Genomic DNA, 27,896 nt, shown 5'->3' on the forward strand with positions numbered 1-27,896 from the left:
AACCTTGTTGGTTACAATAGCCTCTCCGCAGGTCTAACAATGAGGGTAAAACCAATTAAAATGCCTTTTGTTCTTTTCCAGTTTTTTTGAAGAAAATACTTCTCTCCCTTAATACAACCGAAACACCCTTTTTGAAAGGATTAAATTGGATATTATTTATTATTTATTATTTATTGGTGCCTTACCTAAATCAGTTCAGCTCACTGTCTGTAGCAGTCTAACTGCATGACTGCATTTTTCACTGCCAAATAACATTTGTTTTGTTGGCAGTGTAATTGAGTTATTAGCATAAACGTCCATGTACAATGGTTTTCCCATACATTTTAATTTAGTGGAGTTTGCATTTTGTTCCACAATTTATTAACATAACATTTTGCATTTTCATTGTTTGACTCTTCTTACAACGTTATAAAGATGTTTTCCGGTTAGGTTGTTTGAAACGTTTCATGCATTTGACATTTAGACATTTAAAACAGCAGGAATTTCATCTTGTATAGTTCTTTGAAACATTGTGCTACTGTTCACCCCTTTCCACTATCTACAGTGCTACCCCAAAGGGTACCACTATTATAGTTTTAATAATTAAATACTCCTCCTCAAATTGGTGCAGTAGCCACAGAGGGGATTGGGAGTTTGAGGGCTCGTGGTTGTGGCCAGTCCATCTCGCCTTTTGGTTCCCCTCAGCACAGGAGTGACTCTGTACTATGAAGGAAACCATTTAAATTAAAAGCAGCAGATTTCTTCTTTCCCTTGAGCATGAATGAGAAGGTGATTTGAACACGGTACATCATAATAATGCTTCAGAGTTTAATGCACATGCCAATCAACCAGCTGTAAAAAATTTACTAGCTGTTACTGTGACTCTCATCATAAATGTTATTTGCCAACGTTTTTCTCTTTATTAGAACATTGGAATGTTGGGGGCTCCATTGTAGACAATGAAGTTCTCTGGTTGGTAAAAGCCTGGAGTGTCAACATTCCAATGTTCTTTGTTCACAGCAAAAGCTGTTAACAAAGACTTCACAGAGCCCGAGGGTATTTTAATCCCCTTTAATCCCCTCGAGCTCCGTGAGGACTTTGTTTTAGATATTAAAACATTCTGTCCTCTAGTGGCAGAATGTTCTAATAGCCTTAAAGCCCTTCGTAACTGGGCTACACCAACGATTGAAGTCCTGCTATCTTATTAAAAAGCAGAGCCGAACGCTGGTGCGGGCCTTTTATGGGGGGTAAAGCCCGCTTCGGTGGGCTCTAAGGCTATATTATTCCTAAAAATATCTCACAGACCTCTTTGCCAACTTCACCATCAGGGGCCTATTCCTTTATTGCATGCCCTCTACTGCTTTTTTCCACTCATAGAGGTTTGAGGCAGTTTTAGGGCAGTAGAAGCAATACACATGCAAGCTACATAACCACACTAAAACCTGGGCTAAGTGATATTGACACTAGAACTAGGACTCTGTCATTGCCACTCTGACATTTTGATGGACATGATGCAATTGGGGTCATAACATGATACTGGGGCAAGGGTGCTTAGGAAGCTAAGGCATTGGCACAGGAACACTGGCGAGCACACACTAAGATGTTTCCAGAAAGACACTGGGATGTCAGATGGGGACATCGACAGGGAGGGAGGCACCTGAACACTGACACACTGATGTTTGGAGACTGATATGACATGGGGACAATGGATTTCACAAAAGGCACATTCACAGGGCCACTAGCACTGGAAAGATAGGGAGATAGGTTCACAGAGCCACTGACACTGAATATCGACCGTGGGACCCTAGCTTATGAAAATTGGCACGGTGGCACTGACATGGAAAGATTTAAACACTACCATTGACAAGTGAGCCCTATGAGATGGTATAGAGATATTGCCATGGAAGACCTACACAAGAACACTGGCACAGAACATTGATAAGGGAACACTCATAATTGGACACTAAAACTGGGCTATGGCAAGGAACATGACACAGAAACACTGACATTGAAATATGTTACTGACACTGGGATACTTAGTAGGTGACAAACATGGGGCAATATCTCAAAAACATGTCTGCTAGGACACTGACAAATCACACTGACAAAGAGAACCTCGAATTGGTATTCAGACACTGACAATGTTAATGGCCACAAGGGCTCTGACATGAAAACACTGATGTGAGGACACAGACCCAGTAATGCAGACACAGGGACTCAGACAATACAACAGTGGTACAGTGAAGCAGACAGGGTGATTGGGATAAAAACGGTGGGGTACTAACACTAGCAATCTCATACTGGAGCAAGGCTACATGAAGGCAGTGACACAGTCCAAAGCTGACATATAATGACAACAACATGTAAAAGCTGTGAAATTTGAATTGGGGACATGTGACTTAGAGCATGATGTAGACTTTCATGAATGGGATACTTTGGCACACATGTGAGGGATATTCCACCCGCCATCTTACAAATGCATTATATTCTCTGGCACTTTTAATATAGCAGATGGATTATCTGTCACATTTATGACAGATTATCCCTTGCCCCAAACCCTAATTAGAACATTGTAATGCTGAAGACAATGGGGTAGTTCAGGATTTATAATGGCTGGTATAAGCCCTGTGCTCCAACATTCCAATGTTTGTCTCCTTGTTTCTCCCTTTTTCATTTAGAACATTCTACCCTCAGTGGGTGGAATGTTCTAATATTTTTATAGTCCTTCTGCCTCAGGCTATACCGGTTGGTAAAGGCCCTCTCCTTTGTTATAGGCCCTCGTCTGTGGCTCGGGACTATAACTCTGTGTCAGGGCCTTTATCAACCAGTATTGCCCTTGGGCAGGGGCTACAAGTCTATAATTAGGCGTTAGCCCTAAGCCTTGAAGTCATAGCCACAAACACTGAAACACCAAGGGCAAGGGGTGGAGATATCAGCACAAGCAAGAGTGGTTTGCCATCTAAAGAGTACAATTGTACAACAGCGCCAAGTGCCAATATCAATGCTGGAAACTGTGGCTTTACAAGTATCACCCAACATTTTTTCTTCTGAATATGAAAACTCAATTGATGGATTGTACAAAACACTAAGGCCCATATTTATACTTTTGTACCGACGCATTTGCATCATTTTTTGACGCAAAAGCAGTGCAAACTTCCAAAATACAATTGTATTTTGTAAGTTTGCGCCGCTTTTGCGTCAAAAAGCGGCGCAAATGCAGCGCTAAAAAGGTATAAATATGGGCCTAAGTCCCACATTTAAGAAAAGCTAGCTGTGCCTTTGCGCCATTTTTTTTTTTTACGCAATAGCGTTGCTAACCCAGCACTATATTTAGATAGTGTTGCTAGAGCAGTCTAGTGACAAATTTCCTGACTTTGTGCCATTTTTTCGGAACGCCTCCTCATCTTGCGTCGCTTAATGACAATGATATGCAAGGTAGATGTTCCCTCCTAAAAAATGACACTAGCCTGCTAGCACCATATCTACAAGCCAATGGAAAAACAACACACATCTAGGATCGGACCCAAAAAATTACGCTAATTCAGATTAGCATTAAAATGTTAACGTCTGGTCAGCCAGGCATTAAAAGAGGCCCAGCCAAAACTACATAAGGAGGACACACAAAAGGAACCCTGGCAAGCAACTGGACAATTTGGACCTGTTACTCTGACAGCTTGGCATCCGGAGAAGATGACAGTGCTAGCGCGCCTGGTCCTTAGTAAGTAAACTTACAAGGGGACGCGTATAGGTCAGTGAATCTTTTGGATCGCATGGAGTATCCTTGTCAAGCAGTGACTACTGAATCAATATTTAACATCAATAATCAAGAAACATTCTATGGAAAAACAACTCAAAACCATCTAGTTTTATTTCCCTATTGATTACAATACTAATTAATTTGTTACATCAATCTTTATTCAATCAACCCAAAATTTTAGTTTATTAATTGAAACGCAAATGAAATAGTCAATCAGAACTTGAAGAAAAACATATGCTTGAATGAAAGCCAATAAAGATTCCAGCATCAATAGCAGAGTTCAGCAAATAGCTTGTCAGTCATTTGTCACTGTCAACATCAGCCCTAGAAAGCCTATCTAACCAAGATTAGCATCAGCATGTGGGGCTTCATGCAAAACAATCTTTAGAAAAACATACATTTGGAAAAACATCTGTCTAAGTGAAAATCTATAAAACAGCACAGTTGATACCTAGAAGAAAAGGCACATGTTAGTCAGTCACATTTTCATAGCTACCTATCCACAGAATGGATCAGCAACAAAGTCAGTCTTCAGGTCATCAATTAGTCAGCCACGCATCAGGCTCACAGAGTATGAGCCCAAAGGCAGAACCTCGGACAGCGTCTCCTGATGTCATCAATTCACCCCCTCGGCTCTCTCGCATCTGAAGTTTTAGCCCCTTGTCATGACGTTTTTTTTAGGGTCTCCCAGTTCATCCCCCTAATTCCTAATTGGTCAGTCGGTCAGCAGATATGACTTTAATTTGTTTACCAAATCTACCAATTTTAATATCAGTCCTTTCACAAGATGTGGATTGGTCCACTATACGATGTCCTCATCATCCGGCTCTTTAGGTATTGAAATTGTTGCATGTTCCTTTTCAGTCAGTACCTCTATTGTTCGAGTCCTGGGAAAGTACATTTAGTCTACTCTACACATAATTGTATCAAATTGTCTTCATCATCTCCTGTCCGTCGGTACATTGCAGAAAATTCTAGCTAAGCAACTTTAACATCGGGTGGATCAAGGACGGGTCATACATCCAGTTTCTTGCAAACACGTTATCATTTCTGCTCTCTGTGTGCGAGGCCTAGGAAGACTAGGCCATAAATTCAGCTAAGTTAACACTACAAAATTAGAGTAAAACATAGGTTATACATTTCAATATGACATATTACTACATTTTTCTCATATATTTTCATTATTCCATAGAGTTTCAGTTATATTAGTACAATCTCATACACATGGCTGACATGCCCCGAGGGCACAATTTCAAACGTGCACATTATTTTTCTCTACGATTAATTCTTCTACAAACTTTTCATTATTCAAGCACATAAACATCATTAATAATTTTCTATTTAGCATATCTGCTTCAACAACAGCAACAACGCCAAGTGCCACCAGCACCACTGCAGCAGCTTCAAACACCACCACTGCAGCCACAAAGGCAGTGCAGAAGGCGGGAGAGAATATTCCACACACGTGCATCCATCCTTGGCAACAGGGATGAGGAGGTCATCAGACTGTTCAGTGGGAGTCCATCATACGGCTGCTCCACCACATTGCTCCTGACATCACAGCAAGAATGGAAAGTCCTACACCACACCACCCATGGCCAGGCTCATGGCCGTCCTCCACATGCTGGGCTCTGGATCATTTCAGACCACTGCAGTACAAGTGGGTGGGATTTCACAACCATCCCTTTCTGCCTTCCTCCCTATGGTCTTGGATACCATCATCCGCCTCACACCCCACCGCATCCGGTTCTCCAAAACCCAGCAACTGCAGCAGGAGACCAAAGAAGGATTCTGCCAATCGCTGGATTCTGACATGTTCTGGTTACAGTGGACTGCACACATGTCCAATTTATCCCTCCTGCTGCAACGGAACGCCTCATCAGAAACGGGAACCATACACACTCAATTAATGTGAAGACCATTGTGGACCATCCTGGAATATTTACCAACATCCTTGCTAAATATCCGGGCAGTGCCCATGATGCCTGCATCTGCAGATACTCAACAATTAATCAACACTTCCAGGATGGACAATATGGCAATGGCCTACTCGTAGGTAAGCCTGCTTACACTTCATAACACAGACAAGACAACAAACATGTGGGAGAAACAATACATATACCACACTGCACACACACTGGATAGGGAAACATAGATTTGTGGATAACAACACATATGCCATATGCCTCGCTACCCCGCTCTCAATGCACATCACCTTCACATAAGCCCATATGTGCAAGTTCTTAGCACCACCTGACTGACACTTTACATGACAAACTGGTGGAGCAATGTCCCCTTTGCATCAAAAGCTTTGGTCAAGCCACTACATTTGTCCACATGTTTATTACAGAATACAGAATCTTCACACATAGCACTTAGCATGGAACAGCTCAGCTATGTGTATTGCATTGGCCATGCCACCGTCAAACTACTCACATATTGGCACACCCCCACATTTACCATGCTGTAGAAACCTGAGGCAGCACCAACAATTGATGCCACGCTATTGGTGGGATCACCATCTACATATCTTCAAAATATCCCTGATATACTCATTGTGTTCACATTTCCCTTGAGTAGAGCATAGTGCAGCACACATTGAAATAGAACATCATCATCATTGATAGATCATGTGTAGAAATGGACACTTCACAGCACACCAACAATCATACCCATAAATCCCACATCTCCCTAACACGATGCAAGGGTGCCAACAGTGGACTGTGGCAGCTGAACTACTGACAGTGCACTGGTAGAGGTCAGAAACACACAATAATAAAGAAACATGGGACTTTTCAGGGCTGGATAGGTGATGCAGGGGAGTGCTGAAAAGCACCTCATGCAGTGTCCTGTCCCACGGGTGTCTGGAAACTGGTTGCATAAATCACATTACAATCCATACAACTGTGCCACGCTGTGCATATAAACCACATGCAGATATGCATGCTAACCAGCATTTGGCACCAACACTTTGTGCAAGGGAGGTATTTCAAGGCCAAATGGGTGGGATTCACATGCAACACACAGGGAGCAACACCTGTTTCATGACAGACAACAAACAAAATAGGCACAACTTACGCAAACATCACTCTTCTGCAGGTCTAAAGTAACAGGACTAAGGGTCAAATATAGACAACACCACACATATTCTGCATGGGTGAACTGTGGGTCCAGAAATTAATCAACGAGTACCAGGTCCCTGAGGCACAACCCATGACTGGAAAATACACCATCACACACCAATACAACCATGCATTCAAACAGGAACACACACAATACTAGATGTAAGGCTCGACCACCACTCGCCTGAAAACAAATATATGCCATGGCACATAGCAATTAACAAATATGCATGTCTGACACATTTTCTCACATTCCATTACAGCGGACCAAGGTTACGGCTCCCAGCCATGGGTCATGATACCATATGAAAATCAACAAACTGATGCTGAGCGGGCTTACAATGGAGCACACAAAAGGACCGGTGGACAGGACATTGGGCCTGCTGAAATCCAGGATCAGATGCCTAAGTCTAACAGGAGGAAGTCTGTTATATGCACCACCCCTTGTGTGCCAAATAATACTTGCCTGTGCAATTTTGCACAACATCTTTGTATGCACCAATGTCCCCTGGGACGAACAGGTAGATGTCCCTAGTGAGGAGGACGAGGGCAATGATGCACAATAGGAGGATGGAGACCAACCAAACTCTGCTGCTGGAGCACGCAGAAGAGACCAAATTGAGCACAGCTTTTTCGCTTAGAGACTGTATTCCAAGCATCAATAAATAAAAATTGTAAATAAATCACTTGAACTCTGATTTCTCATGGCGTACTTCTTTTTACCATCAAATACCAATTTAACTTTCGAACATCACAGAGAGCATAAATCAGATGTAAATAACCTAGGAACATAGTGAGGAACTAAAAACAAATTAAAACAATGCACTACTACATGAATGTGTGGGTGAAATGTAGGCATAGTCTGTAGCACTAACAATTTACATTGTCACACACATATCATACGAGTGTGTTGGCTTGGCATATGCCCGCAGCTATCCTGGACATCCATGTGAAGACTGCTGTACAGCTGTATGGCCTATGTAGTAAAAGAGAAGCAATTACCTACAATGGCAGATTTGTGTCTGCTATGTGGCACTCACATGTTTGACATACAGGGACCAAAAAACCTAAATGTCTAGGTGTCTCACATGGAATGTGCATGTAAGTCAAGCAATGTCTAAAAAAGTCCACAGATCCTTGCCAAATTGTACGTGTGATGAAGGACACAGATAGGTTGAATGTTGCATTTTCTCTACTCATAGCTGTCATGAGTAATCACACAATCTTAATACACTCATAGTGGATGTGACAAAGGTTGTAGAAAGCAGATGTGAGTGCCTACCCATGTCGAATAAATAATGTGAAGGACAACTGAGAGACTCCATTACGTTACTTTGAGAACCAGTATGTGGAGGTCACTCAATCACTACAAAAGTGATATGGCTGGTATTCTGTAATGTGTGGGGGTCAGACATGTGATCTAGAAAAGACTGGAAAAGTGATGGCAAATATTGCATAGCCTGTAGAAGAAGCTATGTCCATCTACAAAGTTTACAAGTCTGACTTAGCATGCTGTGCATGAATGAAGGGACAATGTTGATGACGAAGATGGGTACTAAGGGTAATCTGCAGATATGATGCCAGCAATGTTGAACTAGAAGCATACCTAACAAAATATGCCATCAATGTATGTGAAGGAACACACATAGACTAATACTCACTGTACAACACAACAATGTAACACCAGACACATATTCACATAGATTGTGTAGGTCTGTACATATTCCAGTCACTTTGGCAACAATTACAACTATGTGCTTGGCCAGCACAAACAAGTGTGGCAGACGAAAGTGACAAATGACAGTATCTGTAGCCTGGGTCTGCAGATACGACCCAGTTCCACAATCTACCATTGACCTAACCAAACATCGTAGGAATAATCGCACATATGCACACCAAGACATGTCAAACCGTAGAAAATGATGAGACATGTCCAACACAAACAAGTCCCTAGTATATAATAAGGCAAGCCTAACATTACCAACCTGAAAGTTAACAAAACATACTAGGCCAGGGGTCTACAAGTGTGCAGGTGTATGTCTGCATGTGACTGTGCATTGCAGTGCTCATCATTGATCTTGAGGATGGCAGACCCCCTAACATCCTCCCATCCTCAGATGAGGCTACATCGACACTAGATACAGCCAGGGGCCTGCTGTCTGTGCACAGTGAACTGAGCTGAGGTGACCGCATTTTGTATGGAACACTGGGCCTGTGTGGCATACAAAGTGCCACTGGAGCACTGATGACTAGGGTGCCATCACTACCTGAGAGCATCCTTGCCATGCAGATGGTATGATAATAGGGAAATCTGGCTATAAAAAAAGGTGAGTCATTGTACATTCCAAGCGTTTGTGCACACACACACCTAGGTAGACCAGGCTTGGTGCCGTCTATTTGCGTATGGACAAAACTGAACAATTTACATATGAAAATATGGATGTGTCACATATTTACTTACAAACTTATATGAACAGTACATATGTTTCTACATGCGTCTAAAAAATGATGCATACGGCAGTCCTACAAACATCGCAAATTCTGAAAATGATGCCTCGCACCTGTGCGTCTAAATGAAATCGTTATGCCTTGTAAGCTTTCATACAAAATTTCACGCATGGCCGTCATGTATCCAAAAAGTACGACACATATCAGAAAACATGACGTGTATGCCCAGGAAGTGATATAATAGATCCTCCTTGCTGTACACATGGAAAAGGGAACTTACTTTCACTTTTACTATACAGTCTTGTAGTCTGTGCTTGGGAGAGGTTGTGTGGTGCTTGTGCAGGTGTGAGGAGTGGTGGATTTTGTGCTGTGTGCTGTCTGTGTCATTTTCATCAAGTCATTTTTGTCATTTTATTGTAGTTTTTGTCCTGTTATTGTGTCAGCATTGTCGGGTGTCTGTTTTGGGGTAGTTAAGTTTGTTGGGGTAGTTAGGGTTAGTTGGGGAGTAGTATTTTTCTTATTTTTTGGGGTATTTAAGTTGCGGTGGAGGGAAACTGCAACATGTCAGGGAAGGGCGCAGAGAATGACTATGGATGAACTGGGAGGGTTCATCTGGTTGATGTGCCACTACCTCCCTAACATGGTGGCTATGGGTGGCCGTATGATTATGGTCCACCCAACAGAGGCACAGAAGCTACTCTGGACCAAGGTGCTGTATCAACTAAACGCGTCTTCTCGAATGAGCGCACTGACCACCAGTTGAAGTACCGCTGGGCAGACCTCATCATCCGTGAAAGGAATCTCCTAAATCACCTGGTTATTCGGGTAAGCGGAATTGTTGGTAAGCACCCCTTATACATAGCTTCATCCTTATTTACATTTGCCTGACAGTAGGAATTAAGGATTACTTTAGCAAGTCATGACAAAGATGTGGATAGCAAGTTCTGTGTCTCAGTCAACCTGCATTCATAAGAGGTCAGCAATTTACCAGTTGCTGACAATTTGCACATTCCTCTCTTTGTACCTTGTGTATCGCATATACATATTGAAGTGCCAAAAAACAAAACATACAAGTGTAATGGTGCAAAGCTTTATGTTTCACAGGCACAATTGTCCATGTCCATCCTGGACTGGACTGTGGAAATTTGCAAAGTAATGTTTAAGTGATGACAAACATGAGGCTGGATTATAAGTTGTCATGGATGTGTGTGTTCCTTGAGTCATGTCTGTGCAGAGTGGCACAACAAGGACATAAATGTAAGAAGGACTTAGCGTCTCCTACTGCAACATTAGTGTCATAGTTTTTTAAGGTAATGTGGCTGATGGAGGAAAGTATTGCCAAACCATGTGTCAAAAGCTGCTCACTGCAAGCATTGTGGCACTTTTAAACCCTGGTGCCACATAATGCCTGTTCCAGGCATGATGAATGCAAGGTGTGTGTTCTGGTGGTAGGAGGCACACAAAAACTGAGCAGTAAAATCTACTAGATTCCACTGTGCCATTTTTGGAGTTAACTTGAGCGCGTGCCTAAGGCAGGTTTGTAAAGTGGCACTCCCATTGTTTTCAACATGCCTAATTTCACATAGCAGGTTTTGCACCTTCATGCATGTTAGTGTCCTAACATGTGCCATGGTGCACCATATGTCAAAAACAGCACACACATGATGGAGTTATATAGTCATAGGGGATGCAGAAAAAGTGGAGGATCTGAGTTGATGCTCCTTTTTCACATAGATCTACTACAAAGTACTAAGCTTCTGATAAATTGACAGTGTCCTGTCCCCAAGAAATTGTTACGCATGTATTTGAGACATGTACATACTGATGAATCCCACATCTGGATGTGTTTTTGTGGGCTAACAATACATGTCTAACTGACATGTTATAGATACCAGTTGCTCATTCCTAAACCTAAGTTAACTAGGTCAATCAGCTAATTGGAATGTGTAACAGTTGTCAATGCTTTTCTTAGTATCACAATCACAAAGCTATGTTTTCTTGTCATGTCTTTTGGGTGGACCTCAAACCTACATCATTGGCGAGGTTTCACAATTTGAAGACCCCGATACAGCCAGTAAGTGTTACCTTGTATGTTAAATTTGTAGATCAATGGTTGTGTATGAGAGAGTACGATGTGTGCAATGCCATGTTAAAATGGCATGTGTGTTAATTAAAACACCATTATCTATCCATGGGTATCAACATCATGTCTGATGTCAAGTTGAGGATGTGAAATAAGAGGAAATGATGCGCAGATTCCAATATGTGCTGCAATGGATTTGTGAGTCTTTGGAAATGGTAAATATGCGCACAAGCACAGTGATGTCAGTCAAGATATGTGTCAGAGGTGATGGGTTTCAGAAATGTGTGGATGTTGCCAATATATTTGTCACAGCACATGTTACAGCACTGTGTGCCACACGTTGCACAAAGTTACTCTGGATATGGTGCAAGTTATGTCCATGTGTCGAAGGTCTCCAAGGGGCTTATCAATGAGACACTTGCAGCACTAGTGCTTCACTACTCTTCAGAAATGAAGTGTTGCACCTGCCACGCAAGGAGCTTTTTGAGAAGGCCAACAGTTAGTTGAATACACATTGGGATCTCAGCTCTTCTTCTGATGCTTGTAGCCCATGTCTATGGATTGTTGTAAATAAGAGGTATGCAGATGAACCTACATGATCTACCCACCATGTTGAGTGGGAGCAAGCATGGTCACATCAAGTGTGTATGAGGTGTACATGGTGAGTATTCACCCGTTGCGTAGGAGATGTTTCAAGCTTGTGCACAGATAATGTGCAACAATAGATAGCAGTTATCCCTGCAACATTAACAATATATTTTAGGTGCTTGGGTGGCAGATTGGTATACATTTTGGGCTTGACCTTGTTTTATGAGGTCTGGTGGACTACATGTGTCCTCTGAATATGCTGCTTCTATTGCATGCCTGTTGTTCCTCTACCCAACATAGTTTCTGATTACATCTTCCCCTCATGTTTTAGCGACCTCAATGACTCCAGCACAGAAGCGTGCCGTTGAGAAGAGGGCTGAGAGATTCCGGCACATCTTTCGGTTCCAGAGAGGGTACCGCTGGATGACCAAGCATTACAGACGTGAGAAATCATTGGGGTCATGGCAGGCATTTCCTCAGGGAGGACCAGCCAAACAGCCTGCTATAAGCACATAAACGAATGGAACCTCAACACAGAGGGTCAGGGGTATGTCTGCAAGTTCCGTCCCCTCAACATCAATGGCTCCTACCACAACAGCATCCCAGGCAAAGCCATCACCAGCCTCCACTGCCTCCAAATTTGAGGACGACATGCATGAGCACATGGATGAGATCAAGTTTAGGTTGGCCAAACTGGAGGAGGCTAATGAGCGGAATTATAGACTTTTAAAGTTCATCAAAAAAAAGCTGAAGCACACAGATTTTTAACCCTTTCCTCCTCCCAGTACCTTCCCTTCGCCTGGTTTTTATTGTAATTAGTTGTTGTGGTTTTTAGGGTTTTAGATGGGTAGAGATAGGTACACCAGCATAGAGTAGGTTAATTTTAGGACATAGTTGGTATAGGTAGTGGGTTGGGACTTAGGAATCTTTTTTGTTTTTGTGGGGTGTTGGGGGTAATGTATAGGGGTATATGTAAAGAAATCTTTTTAAACTATTTTAAAAATTACAAAAATATATATTTGTTTAGGCAAAAGGTTTAGGTTGTCTATTTTCTGCTTTTGTTCATGTTATCCTTCTTGTCTATTGTCTCTTAAGGGGGATGAAGGGGCCAATGTTCATTGTGTGGCATTACATGTAAAAGATACGTTTAGATAAAGATAGTTAGCTGTAGGGATAAGTTAAAATTAGCATAGGTTAAATTAGTGTACATTAGTGTGTAGTTTAGGGATTTTTTTAGGTAGTGATTTTTAGTATTATAAAATCTTGTTAGTTTCCTACAAAATTGTGTCCATGATGATTGACTGTCTGGGTATTGTCATGTCTGCACTGGTCATCTGAGACAAATGCCTTTGGGTGTGCTTTCAGTATTGGTTTACATGTGTGACTATGTGTATCCCCACTGAGCAAGGACCTGTCTGATTGGCAGCGGTATGACATCAGCTACTCAATACACTATTCAGTATTACTGACATTCCGATTGTGCACTGATACAAATTCTATGACAGGTAATCAGGCAACATCTATTGTCTGTGGTAAGTTTTGTAACATTCATTGTTGGAAAGTTTCAAACATTGCACTCCACCTCATTTGGGGAATGGATACTGGCACACTAATGGCTTCCACTCTGTGTTGCATATGCCTATTTTGTTGGTCACATCAATGTTGTACTGGTACAACCATCAGGGATACTTCTGGACACTTGTGTTCTGAACCACACATGCCGTACGTAAACTTGCATGGTACCTGTTTAATACATGCTTGGAGGATTCAGATATTTTGCTGTAGTCCACAATGCTATTAGTCACCTTAATTATGTTTGGGTCTAAGTGTGTGGCTTTGTGTCTGACAGAAAGCCACACATGTCCTCTTGTTCTGTAGTCATTGTTCTAGCTTCACGCAATGCATACATTTGAAACAGTTGATGGATCACTGAAAAAAGCAGAACACATGTGATTATGGTAATTTATTTACATGTGCAAGTTTTGCTTCAGTTGATGTACAATGTACAGTTCACTCACGCTATGAGAGATCCCAAGCCATTGAATGTCCAATCAGAGTCCAAGGGTAAGGGACATGTCATGAGACATGTGTAGGAGAGGTGAGAATCAAAGAGGAGGTGTCTAAATTGACAATAGTTAGGAACTGAGACTATGGCAGTACAGGCATGATGAGTCAACTGTGGTAGAGTGAAGAAGGTATGTTGGCAGCTCTCATTGCACTGGCATGATCTTAAACACAGAACTAAAGAGATACTGTCCATGTGTCACAAACTGTAGCAATCAGGAGCTTTTTTGGTGAATGTTGTCCTTCCACATCTTCATCTTCTGATGTATGTGGTGCCTCCTGTGCCATGGATGGTACTGTTGTTGAAGTTGAGGGGGGCACACACATCAAGGGATAGAGATGTAGAATCAAAGATCCCGGCAACTGCCATTTGTGGGAAAGTGAAAGGCATCACTGCAGCAAGGACAAACTGCTGGTTTTACAAACACAGCAGCTACATCACGGTGAGAGGCAGTCATATTTTCAAGGAGGGAGGCCAGATTCCGCTGCATGGACTCCAAGACATTTTCGATAGCCCCAGCTTATTGTCAATCATGCTGCTGCCACTTTGGTAGGACAATTGTTCCAGCCTCTGCTTCAAGACAGCATCTAAATGGACTGCTGGAGTCCACAAAGGGAAGAGTGGTAGCCTCTGATGGCAGAAGAGTTCTCCTTATTTAAACTGAGGCACCTCTGCACTCCCTCTAGGCTTCCTGCCATGGTCTCCATCCCAACCCGCACCTGCTATGCCAGCTTCGGCTTGACTCCTATTACTGTCTTCTGAAAGGTAATTTCTGGGTACTCAGAGTCCAGGGCTTTGGCTTAACTGGTTGGTGCTGTGTGTTGGTGGTTGGGTGGTTCATGTGGAGACCCTGCAATGCTGTGTGTCCTCCCTCTGGCTGGAGATGGAGTCTGGAAGGAACGCAGGACATCCTGGGGAGTATCAGCACTGATGGTCACCAGGTGGTCATCCTGACCATCTGAAAAATCCAGGACAGGCAGCTCCACAGGAGGTAAGGCTTCATCCCCTGCAATGGATAGTGAAAGGTCAATCTTGGACTGTAGTGTCTGTTGACATAAGTCATCATTTACTTGCTTGTGGTGGCTTTGTGACATGGTACTGACCCACACATCAAGGCACACATTTATGGACGACTAGTGGCACACTATGCCAACTGAGCATCATTTCTATAGAGTCAACATTGGCATAATCTGCCAATATACATTTCTGAGTGTGTTACCCCAACCTTGATCGACTTATCATGGTCTTCTGCATATGAACCTCTTTCATTGATTTGACTGTGTTACATATGTGTACCATAGGCATTGTTAGGGTCTTGTGCTCACACCACAAATGGAGATATACAGAATACATTGCATTTGGTTTTAAAGATATTTGAGTAAGTAACTGCCTCCTCTGCCACCCTGCATGTGTTTGGTAGAGTGATGGAGGCATGTGAGCTGTCCATATGCATCCTCCTAGCCACTTGAGTAATGTGTCCAGCATCCTGCACTACCCATTGTGAGATTCAACCACCTCGTGTATATGTGTGCAAACAGGAATTTCTCCCTTCATGCAGAACAACACTCATCCGTGCATCACAGGTTTCCTTGTTGCAGAGCTGCAAAGACAACTGCATTTCTGAACTGAGTGTTGTTTTGCTGGAAGGTAGACCTTCCTGTTTACACACATACACATGAGGTGGTTCATCGTTACTCTGTGTGGTGCAGGATGCTGAACACATGACTCAAAGTGGCTAGGGGGATGCATGTGGAAAGCCCACCCACTTCCATCACTCTGACAGCACACATGGGTGGCATGAGGCCTGACACATTTTGAGGCTTGTCGATGTGTGGATGCATCATGTTAGGACACCACATGATAGGTGGCATTGTAGTTGTGGTACTAAGGACTGACATTGTTATAATCTTATTGTGGACTACTTTCAATGTGTGCTGCAGTTATCATCAATCATTGTAATTTTATGTGCATATAGTGGTGAAGGTGTGAGTGCATTAGAAGTGTTTGCCCATTAGTGTGTCCCCATGCAACCCTTTTGCATGCATTCAGGGTGTCCTATGTGCCTCCCCCTTCTGCTATTTGTTAGTTTCAAGATTGCTTCCCACTGGAACTTACCCTGCATTTGTGGTAGGTCTTGGAAGTCTGCACTGAGACTCCGGTAACTAGCCCCTCCGGGATGACTGCTGGAACCATCTCCTCCAAGTCATCAAGGTCCTCCTGGGGTGCCGGACTTCCACCTCCAGTCTGTAGTGCTGCCTTTTGGTTCCTGGCCAATTTCTCTTTTGTTCTGCACTTGCAATCATGCCAGCGCTTCTTACAATCGGTGACAGTCCTCTTCACCTCTGCCACACTGTTGATTTTATTGACTATTGACTGCCATATGGTCTCCTTCCTACCTATTGGCAATTCGGAGGAGTCAAAGAGCTGGTGTTGGTGCTCCATCACCTCTCTGACCAAGATGTTATTCTCCTCCTCACTGAAGCAACACTTCCTCTTCCTTTTCCCCTTCCCCTGTGATTTTGTTTGTCCGTCCTGGCTTGTACTTGGCTTATTGGGCCTCTCTGTGGTCTATCCTGTCCTGCGTTTTCCGTCTTGGGTCCTTGTGGCTTGTTTGGCATTGTTGCAAAAATGGCTCTAGCATGATTAGCGTACAAAATGTTCCACTAATCATGCTAACGCCACTTTTGAAGCATTAGCGTCATTTTTCTTTACGATGTGTCACAATGGTTAGTGTAATTTTTTTTACACTAACCTTTCCTTAGCGCCATGGTGTGTCGCTTTCTAAATGTGGTGCACAGATAGCACAAGGAAATGTCTTTGTGCAGCGTCAATATTTTTGATGCACAACTGCGCTAGCACAGTTGTGCGTCATTTTTCTTAAATTTGGGCCTAAATGTATACATATGTCTCACTCTCCAGTTGTTCTTGCAGAGTCTGGTTCACCCTCAAACTTACTTAGTATGCTCTTTGCTACATCTTAGTGCTCTCTGAAGACAAGGAAAAGCACATTAGACATTGTATTAAACTATTAATTCTCACTCACAACGTACTACACTAGGACAGAAACTAGCGGGAAATTTGAATCCTTGTGCTCAGCTCAGTCAGTGCTTATCCTTCAAGGCAGGAGGATGGTAAGGACTGAGGCTGAAGCATGCACCCTGATGTTGTTCAGGAAATATATCTCTTTATGTATGCTTGTCAGCTTATGCTCACAATGGAATCGGTAAACCTACAGAGCACAAAAAAACTGGCACTGGGTAAAAAGCAATGACTTACGTGGAATCAGTAGGGAACTCTGTTCACACCTCTCAATAAAAATATTGCATACATGTTGCATTCCTAAAACATAACCCAAAAGATTACATGACATTATTACCAGATAACAGATGTTTTTTATTGTTGCCAAAGTCAATTGTAAACAGTTCACCTTACTCAGTACTTTAAAAGGTTGATTGGATCAAGTGGTATTCAAAGACATGAGATTTAGGGAAAGCACAGGTCTCTGCATTAAATACATTAGTCAGCTTACTTGGCTATTGCTCCTGTCCTACAAAACTATTGCATCCCTCCTGATAAGCACTGATTATGGAAATAAAATGTATGCGTGCATAGTTGCCTATTCAAATTATGTCATTTTAGGAAGCATTGTACTGTTCATGGAGAGACTGTCACTTCAGCTGTAAAGTGTTGAAATTGTTGAGGGAAAGTATTTGGGACTTACTGAAACATGTAGGCCTTGTCCCATGAAAGGTTTAGCAGCTTAGCTGTGAAATATTGCAATGTATGACAGACATCCTTGGATGTTTAAATTCTTTAACCACAAAATACAGTAACCTCCTCAAGTATTGTTGGTGTTGCTCAATAGATGTATGGCAGCCCTGCTCAACAATGTTGGTTCTGTTCACGAAAGATACAGATGCACAAATAAAAGTGGATCATTACAGATTTAGTGGCACAGTTGAAAATGTTTTTAATAGCATGTTGGTGAAAAGATGAGTTTCTAAATACATTTCACCTACACAGCCGACCCCTGGCCCTCGTAATCCTCTACCATTCTCTACTCACTGTGGGCAATCATGAGTTTATTGAGTAAAGTGTTTCCTTTCCAGCATATAACACAAAAACGGCTTATTGAGGTATCATGTTCAAATAATCATAAACAACCAATGGGTGAACAATCCATTCATGAAACAAACGTTGCTCTGAGAAAAATAGAAACATATACATTTAGGGTAATGTACTAACGTGAATACACTCAATCACGGGAATCAACTTGGGCTCAGTGCTCTAATGATGAGAAGGAGATTGATAAAAAAGAAGTTCAAACTGGATATTAGATTAGTAACAATTAAAAACTAATATGATAATTTCAAAGAGAATTTGTATCACATGGTGATATAGATTTTACATTTATTGTTGATTGGTCCTAATATGTATGGTGTTGACGTTTAAGAGGGCATGCCAATGGGTCACACAAAAGGAGTGAAAACATGGTCAAGGCACTCGATTGGGACAGGGATATTCAAATCTGAAGGCTTGCAAATTCCAGAAAGGTAGACCTCAATGGGATCCTAGTAAAATAGAAGTGAATGCCATTACAAGCATGGGTGAGTCAGCATCAATCAATGTTAACTGCAATTGTTGCTAAAGATTTTTAGTGTGACTGTCTCACAAATGTCCCATCCCTAATTCAACTGCTCTCCACAATCATGTTCTTTGTCTCCTGACCTCCTTATCCTGCAGCTGGCCCAGGAACTTTTTTAGAACTTGTTGGACCTGGCCCTTTTTGCAGGGTCATCCCCAATCTTTTTTGCCTCCTTCCTCTTATTTTTTCTGACATGGTTTTGTTGGCTTTAGAACTCTGAGCACTTTACCACTGCTAACCAGTGCGTAAGTGCATATGCTCTCTGTGTTATTTTTGACGCACCCAAGGTACATTTTCACGCTAACAGTGTTATTGTTTGTTTAAAACTACATGAAGACTCTTTTTGAATTTTAATTGATAACTTGACTTGTGTATTGTGGATTTTTGTCGTTTTGGTCTTGCTTTGTTTAGATAAATATTTCCTATTTTTCTAAACCTGTGTTGTGTCATTTTGTAGTGATTTCATTAAGTTACTGTGAGTGTTGGTACAAATACTTTACACCTAGCACTCGGAAGTTAAGCCTCCTGCTCGTGCCAAGCTACCAAGGGGGTAAGCAGGGGTTAGCTGAGGGTGATTCTCTTTTACCCTGGCTAGAGTGAGGGTCCTTGCTTGGACAGGGGGTAACCTGACTGCCAACCAAAGACCCCATTTCTAACAGGAGCACTTGCACTTTAGCGCTGGTTAGCAGTGGTAAAGTGCCCAGAGTAAGAAAAAGAGCAAAATCAGAGTCCAGCATACATCAACAACCTGGGAAACAGAGGCAAAAAGTTAAGGGAGACGACGCCATGGATGAAAAGTATAACACGTGTCCCCCCAGCTGAAAGTGGGGAGCAACTACCCAACCTCATGGGAGTTCTCATCACTAAGGAGGAAGAACCTGGACAGACCATCAGCATTGGTGTGCTCTGTACAAGGACGGTGTTCCACCATAAAGTCCATCCCCTGTAGGGAAATGGACCACCTCAAAAGTTTTGGATTCTCACCCCTCATCGGCATTAATCATTGGAGGGGCCTGTGGTCGGTCTGAACTCAGAAGTGAGTCCCAAACAAGTAGGGTCTTAGCTTCTTCAGTGCCCAGACCACAACAAACGCTTCACGTTCTATGACACTCCACCTACGTTTCCTAGGAAGTTTTATATAGAAAAATATATTTTCTTAAATTATTTTTAGAACCACAAGTTCAAGATTTGAAGTAAATCCATAAAATGCAAGGTACTCCACACAGTTAAGTTAGGAACTTTGAATTAGAGCAATAGCATACACAGTTTTAGTAAAAATGGCAATAAGCTATTTTAAAAGTGGACACAGTGCAGAAATCAACAGTTTCTGGGGGAGGTAAATAATGGTTAGTTTATCAGGTAAGTAAGACATTCACAAGTCTAAGTTCCTGGGCATAGGCAGCCCACCGTTGGGGTTCAAGGTAATCCCAAAGTTACCACACCAGCAGCACAGGGCCGGTCAGGTGCAGAGGTCAAAGGGGAGCCCAAAACACATAGGCGCCTATGAAGAACAGGGGTGCTCTGTTTCCAGTCTGCCAGCAGGTAAGTACCTGCGTCCTCTGAGGGCAGACCAGGGGGTTTTGTAGAGCACTGGGGGGGACACAAGTAGTCACACAAAACACACCCTCAGCGGCACAGGGGCGGCCGGGTGCAGTGTGCAAAGCCGGTGTTGGATTTTGTATAGGATTCAATGGAGGGACCCGGGGGTGACTCTAGCGGTGCAGACAGAGCACAGTGGGCTTCTTGGGCCAGCCACCGACTGGGCTAGGCAGAGGGTCGCCTGCGGGTCACTCCTGCACTGAGGTTCGGTTCCTTCTGGTCCTGGGGGCTGTGGTTACAGTGCTTGGTCTAGGCGTCGGGTTCCTTGTTACAGGCAGCTGCGGTCAGGGGGAGCCTCTGGATTCTCTCTGCATGCGTCGCTGTGGGGGTCCAGGGGGGTCGTATCGGGCTACTCACGAGGTTGCAGTCACCTGGGAGTCCTCCCTGTGATGTTGGTTCTCTGTAGCTCGAGCCAGTGGCGTCGGGTGTAGAGGGTGAAGTCTCACGCTTCCGGCGGGAAGAGTGAAGTCTTTAGAAGTTGCAAGAAAGTTGCAAAGTTGTTGCTGTTGTTGAGCAGAGCTGCTGCTCACTGGAGTTTCTTGGTCCTTTGGTTCAGAGCAGTTCTCTGAGGCTTCAGAGGTCGCTGGTCCCTGTCGGATGCGTCGCTGTTGCAGTTTTCTTCGAGTCAGGAGACAGGCCGGTAGGGCTGGGGCTAAGCAGTTGTTGTCTCCGTCGTCTCTGCAGGGCTTTCAGGTCAGCAGTCCTCCTTCTTGGTTCAGGTTGCAGGAATCTGATTTCCTGATTTCTGGGTTGCCCCTACATACTAAATTTAGGGGGGTGTTTAGGTCAGGAGGGTAGTAGCCAGTGGCTACTGTCCTTGAGGGTGGCTATACCCTCTTTGTGCCTCCTCCCTGAGGGGGAAGGGACATATCCCTAATCCTATTGGGGGAATCCTCCAATCTCAAGATGGAGGATTTCTAAAGGCAGGGGTCCCAACTGGTGGGTGACTCCTCCTTGTTTTTCTCATTATCTCCTCCAGGTTTGCCGGCAAAAGTGGGGGTCGTGGCCGTAGTGGCCAGAGGGGCGGGCATCTCCACTAGCTGGAATGCCCTGGGGTGCTGTAACAAAAGAAATGAGCCTTTGAGGCTCACCGCCAGGTGTTACAGTTCCTGCAGGGGGAGGTGAGAAGCACCTCCACCCAGTACAGGCTTTGTTCCTGCCCACAGAGTGACAAAGGCACTCTCCCCATGTGGCCAGCAACTCGTCTAGTTGTGGCAGGCTGGCAGAAACTGGTCAGCCTAGCAATAGGAGTCGGACTGGTATTTAGGGGGCATCTCTATGATGCTCTCTGGGTGCATTTTACAATAAATTCCACACTGGCATTAGTGTGCATTTATTGTGCTGAGAAGTTTGATACCAAAATTCCCAGATTTCAGTGTAGCCATTATGGAACTGTGGAGTTCGTATTTGATACACTCCCAGACCATATACTCTTTATGGCTACCCTGCACTCACAATGTCTAAGTTTTGCTTAGATACTGAAGGGGCATAGTGCTCATGCACATATGCCCTCACCTGTGGTATAGTGCACCCTGCGTTAGGGCTATAAGGCCTGCTAGAGGGGTGACTTACCTATGCCACAGGCAGAGTCAGGATGGCATGGCACTCTGAGGGGAGTGCCATGTCGACTTAGTCATTTTCTCCTCACCAGCACACACAAGCTGTGAGGCAGTGTGCATGTGCTGAGTGAGAGGTCCCCGGGGTGGCATAAGACATGCTGCAGCCCTTAGAGACCTTCCCTGGCATCAGGGCCCTTTATATCAGGGGTACCATTTACAAGGGACTTATCTGAGTGCCAGTGCTGTGCCAATTGTGGAAGCAAAGGTACAGTTTAGGGAAAGAACACTGGTGCTGGGGCCTGGTTAGCAGGGTCCCAGCACACTTTAAATCATAACTAGCATCAGCAAAAGGCAAAAAGTCAGGGGCTAACCAAGCCAAGGAGGCATTTCCTTACAAGTAGTCAGGTGCCTTCAGCACAGGTGCTGTGCATATGGCAGCCTCCAGGGCATCAAAAGCGTTCTGGCAAGCCTCGGTCCAGATCACCTTCCTGGGTTGTTTCTTCAAAGTCAAATCAGTCAAGGGGGTATCAATGGTACCATAACCCAGGAAAAAGCTCCTGTAGTATCCTGTGAGACCCAAGAAGGCTCCCACTTCAGTTTGGGTTTTGGGAGGCTCCCAAGACAGAATTGTATCAATTTTATGGTGTAGGGGTGCCACCTGGCCACTCCCCGCCTGGTGTCCCAAGTATATCACAGAACCCTGCCCCATTTGGCACTTGCTCGCCTTAATAGTGAGGCCTGCCTTCTGCAGGGCCTCTACCACTCTCTAGAGGTGTTACAGGTGTTCTTCCCATGTGGAACTGAAAACAGCAATGTCATCCAGGTAGGCAGCACTGAACTCATCCAGCCCAGCCAACACCTGGTTGACCAACCTCTGAAAGGTGGTAGGGGCATTCCTCATCCCAAATGGCATGACTTTAAATTGAAAGTGTCCATCTGGGGTAGAGAATGCTGACCTCTACTTGCCCCCCTCAGTTAAGGCAATCTGCCAGTAGCCAGTTGTTAAGTCAAACGTACTGAGGTACTTGGCAGCTCCTAACCGGCCAATGAGCTCATCAGCTTGGGGGATGGGGTGTGCATCAGTTTTGCTGACAGCATTGAGTCCCCGGTAGTCCACACAGAGCCTGAGTAATGGAATGGCACCAGGTGCAGCAGCCTTTGGGACCAATACAACTGGGCTGGCCCAAGTACTGCTGGAGTGCTCAATAACCCCTAGGGTAAGCATTTTGGATACTTCATCCTTAATGCAAGCCCTGACCCTGTCAGTCACCCTGTAAACTTTTTGTTTAATAGGTGTACTGTCCCCAGTGTCCACATCATGTGTGCACAAGTGTGTGACCTCTGGGATCAAGGAGAACAGTGACGTAAACTGTCCCAACACATGGTGACAGTCACCCTGCTGCTCCTCAGTCAGGAAGGGGGAGAGGATCACTCCTTCCACAGACCCATCTGTTTCTCCTGCAGGCAGGAGGTCAGGAAGAGGCTCACTGTTCTCCTCCACCCCATCATCTGTCGCAAGGAGCATGGACAGTTCAGTCCGCAAAAAATGTGGCTTGAGGCGGTTGACATGCAGGACCCTTAAAGGGTTCCTTGGAGACTTCACTCTTGCACTCCACCACCTCAAATGGCCCAGTCCACTTATCCTGGAGCACCCTAGGTTCCACTGGCGCCATCACCCACACTTTCTCACCAGGTTGAAACTCGACCAAAGTGGCATTCCGGTCATACCACCATTTCATATCCTCCTGGCTTGCTTCTAGGTTCTCCTGTGTGAGACTCCTGAAGCGTGCAGTCTGGTTTCTCAAAGCCAGCATGTAGCTAAATACATCCTGGGGGGGGTTTACTAGGAGCTTTCTCCAAAGCCTCCTTCACCAGACTGAAAGGTCCCCTCACAGGGTGGCCATAGACATACTTAATGGGACTAAACCCAAGTCCCTTTTGAGGCACCTCCCTGTAGGCGAACAGAAGGCATGGCAAGAGGACGTCCCACTTCCGCCTCAAGGGCTCTGACAGGCCCTGAATCATGCCTTTCAAGGTGCGGTTGAATCTCTCAATCACCATTACTTTGGGGGTGGTAAGGTGTGGTGAACTTGTAGGTCACCCCACACACTTTCCACAGAGACTTCATATGCGTTGATATGAAGTTGGTACCCCTATCAGATACAACTTCCTTGGGGAACCACATGCGGGTAAAAACCCCCATCAGTGCACGACCCACCACAGGGGAAATGACTGACCTCAGAGGAATGGCTTCTGGGTATCGGGTGGCATGGTCCACCAAGACCAAGATGAACCTGTTGTCCAAGGCTGTCTTGGGGTCCAGAGGCCTCACAATGTCAATACCTACCCTCTCTAAGGGAGTACTAACCACAGGTAAAGGTTGGAGGGGAGCCTTACATTTCCCCCCACTCTTGCCACTTGCCTGACAAGTTGGGAAAGACCTATGGTGTGCAGCAGAATGCTTGTGTATCTGGAGCCAATAGAAGTGGGAGCCAAGCCTCTTATAAGTCTTGTCCTGCCCCAGATGTCCTGCCAAAGGCACATCATGAGCCAACCCCAGAAGGAAGGCCCTGAAGCACTGGGGTGCCACCAGCATACGAGCTGACCCAGGCTCAGGAACCTTAGGCTCACTATACAGGAGGCCATCCTCCCAATAGACCAGGTGAGTTCTGGGCTCCTCGCCACCCGCCTGGGATGCAGCCTGCTGCTGCAGTCTCTCTAGAGTAAGGCCATTTTTCTATGCTTCACAGAATGCGTCCCTGGTGGGTCCCCCTTCCTGCTGCCACTGCGACAGCTTAGGGACCTCCCCTAGTTCAGCCAACTGTTCTCCTGTAGGATCCGGGGTGTCACCCCAGGCTCCACCTCCTCCCAGGGCGTGGGAACTTCTGGGGCCTGTTTCCCGCACCCCCTGCCCTTCCTCTTCTTCGTGGTCCCCTGGGCCACTGTTTCAGGCTCCAGGGGCTGTTGACCACCTTGGCAGGCTGCCATTGACCGGATGGATACGCAAACCCTTCCAGGCAGACCCAACATCTCCAAATGAGACCTGTGTTCCACATCCTTCCAAGGGGAATCATCCAGGTCATTGCCTAGCTGGCAATCAACAGGCATGGTTGGACTCACAGCTACCAGGAACCTGAGACCCCCACCATTCAAAGGGAACCTGCACTACTCTGCACAGGTGCTCTGAGTTGTCCACTGCAACTACTTGATGAAGTACCCGGGGATCAATCTGCTCTTCAGACACCAGTTGACTCCTCACTGTAGTCACACTGGCTCCTCTGTCTTTCAGAGCCTCCACCCTCTGTCCATTGATGGTCACCCACTGCCTGTACTTCTTAGTGTTCTCAGGCACAACGGTTCTCTGGACCATCTCACTGTCCCCTAGTGAGATAAGGGTCATCTCCTCTGGCTCCCGCCCACCTGGAACCAGCTCCTCCCCAAGCGCTACACTGGCCAAACCCAGGGACGGTGCACCAGTGGGTGCTGGTGTACTTTTGGGTCATTTGGGGTCTCCCCTCACATGACCCACCTGGTCACATGCATAGCACTTACGTGGGGGACCACATGCCACTGGCTTCCCTTTGGAGAACCATGGCTTCTTCTCACTGGGGGTTTGGGAATCCTTAAGCTGGGAATCAGTTTGGGGCCCTTTAGAGAACTCCCCCAGTTTACTCTTACCCCCCCTTTCTTCTGAGAGGGACCCTGCCCACCCTTGGCGTGGTCTTCCCCATACCTCTTCTGGACCCTGGTGCTCTCCCAGCGGTCCGCTTCCTGCGCACGCTTCCTGTGATCAGTCAGCTTGCTGTCAATCAGGTGCTGGCACAGCTCTGGAAAACTCTACAAGTGCTCCCAAGCAATTAGATTGTAAAGCCCCTCATACGTAGTTACCTTACTGCCCTTCACCCAACCATCCAGTGACCTGCAATAAGAATCAACACATTCCAACCATGTTTGGGATTCCTTCTTCTTAGAGGACCTTATTCTTGCCCTTATAATGCTCAGGGTTGAGACCATATCTTGTGAGTAGGGCATCCTTCATGATGGTGTAGGTGAGACTCTAGGCATCCCCTAAGGCTGTTGTGTATCCCTCCCCTCTACCTCAAAGTGTTTCCCCAGAGCCGCCCCCCCCCAATGAGCTTCAGGGACCAGATTCATGTGGAGAACAGACTCATACCCCTTGAACTGCAAGTATATGTCATCCTCCCTCTTATAATCCTTCACTAGGTCTTTTGTGATATGTACCCTTCTTTCAGGCTGCACTGTACTGTTGCTGCCACCATCTCTACTGGACTGGCTCCTATGATCTAACTCCTTTAATCTAAGCTCATGAGCCAGCAGTATCTTCCTTTCCTCAATGGCCATCCTCATGTCCTCCCTTTCTCTCCCCCTCTTCAGCTTGAGCCCTTCCAGCTCCAATTGGTACTCTCTCTATGCCTGTCTGTCCTGTAACTCTTCAGGAGTCAGACCCTTGAAGGACACACTGCTACCTGCCTTAGAGACTCTCTTCCTAGACAGACCACGCTCACCCACTACATCATTGTGAGTGACTTGCACTTCCTCCTCCCCTTCTGGCTCCACCTCAGAGTGCCACTCAGCTTGTTTGGCTGTCACCTAGGCCCTCAGTGCCTTTTGAAGCTCCTCCTTCTTGGATGAGCTCTTAATGGGACATGCCAAATCCTTGCAGAATTGATTCAACTGAGCTACTGTGTAGCCCTCCACTTTCTCTATGTCAAAGGCAACTCCAGCAGATGCATCTCTAGATTGAGACATGAAAAGGATTTAAAAGCAAGTGCAAAGTTCCACAAGCAGAAAAACAATTTCCCAATGAAGTTTAAAAAAAGTCAGTCAAGGGATCACCGAGAAGTAGAACAAAAAAGAAGTCCCAAAGAGAAAAGCAAAAATCACAAGCCAAGCAATATGTGGTCACGTAGTGGTCTGAACTCAAACAGTAGTGTACACTTAATTACTGTATGTCAAGTACAAATACAAGTCCAATCCCATCCGCTGATCACCAATGTTAGAAATTGGGTCTTTGGTTGGCAGTCAGGTTACCCCCTGTCCAAGCAAGGACTCTCACTCTAGTCAGGGTTAAAAAGAATCCCCCTCAACTAACCCCTGCTTACCCCCTTGGTAGCTTGGCAGAGCAGTAGGCTTAACTTCAGAGTGCTAGGTGTAAAGTATTTGTACCAACACACACAGTAACTTAATGAAAACACTACAAAATAACAGGTTTAGAACAATAGAGAATATTTATCTAAACAAAACAAGATCAAAACGACAAAAATCCACAATACGCAAGTCAAGTTATCAATTAAAATGCAAAAAGAGTCTTCATGTAGTTTTAAACACACACTATCACTGTTAGCGTGAAAATGTACCTTGGGTGCATCAAAAATAACCCTGCCTGGGTGAGTGTGCGTCAAAAAGGGCATGCGATGCGTCAATTTCACTCACGAGCAAGACCTTGCGTTGTTTCTCCTTTCGTCGGGTCAGGTGCATTGTTTCTTCTCTCTGCGGGAAATTGATGTGTCGATCCAGTCAGCACTCTCGGGTCCGGGCAGGCCTTGCGTTGTTTTTACACACCCAGCCGTGCTTGCGTCGGAAATTCAGCTGCACGATGATCCGAAAACCATGCAGAGCAGGTAGCGATCTCACCAGCCTCCGTCAGAGATACTGCGCATTGTTTCTCCAGCTCCGCGCTTCGATTCTTCGGTCGCGTTGAAGACGAGCTTCAATTTTCAGCCGCAAAGCCAGCGGAGAGTCGATTTTTAAGCAGCAGATTGGAGTCGCATTGATCTTTTCCCCCCACGGTGCTCTGTGTGTGGATTTTTCACTCTTGGGCTGCCAGCTTCTCCTTTCAGGGTCCCAGGAACTGGATGGGCACCACTTGGCAGAGTAGGAGTCTCTCCACAGACTCCAGGTGCTGGCAGAGAGAAGTCTTTGCTGTCCCTGAAACATCAAACAACAGGAGGCAAGCTCTAAATCAAGCCCTTGGAGAGTTATTCTCAAGATGGAAGGCACACAAAGCCCAGTCTTTGCCCTCTTACTCTG

This window comes from Pleurodeles waltl, chromosome 1_2 (genome assembly GCF_031143425.1).
Source record: "Pleurodeles waltl isolate 20211129_DDA chromosome 1_2, aPleWal1.hap1.20221129, whole genome shotgun sequence".
NCBI lineage: Eukaryota > Metazoa > Chordata > Amphibia > Caudata > Salamandridae > Pleurodeles > Pleurodeles waltl.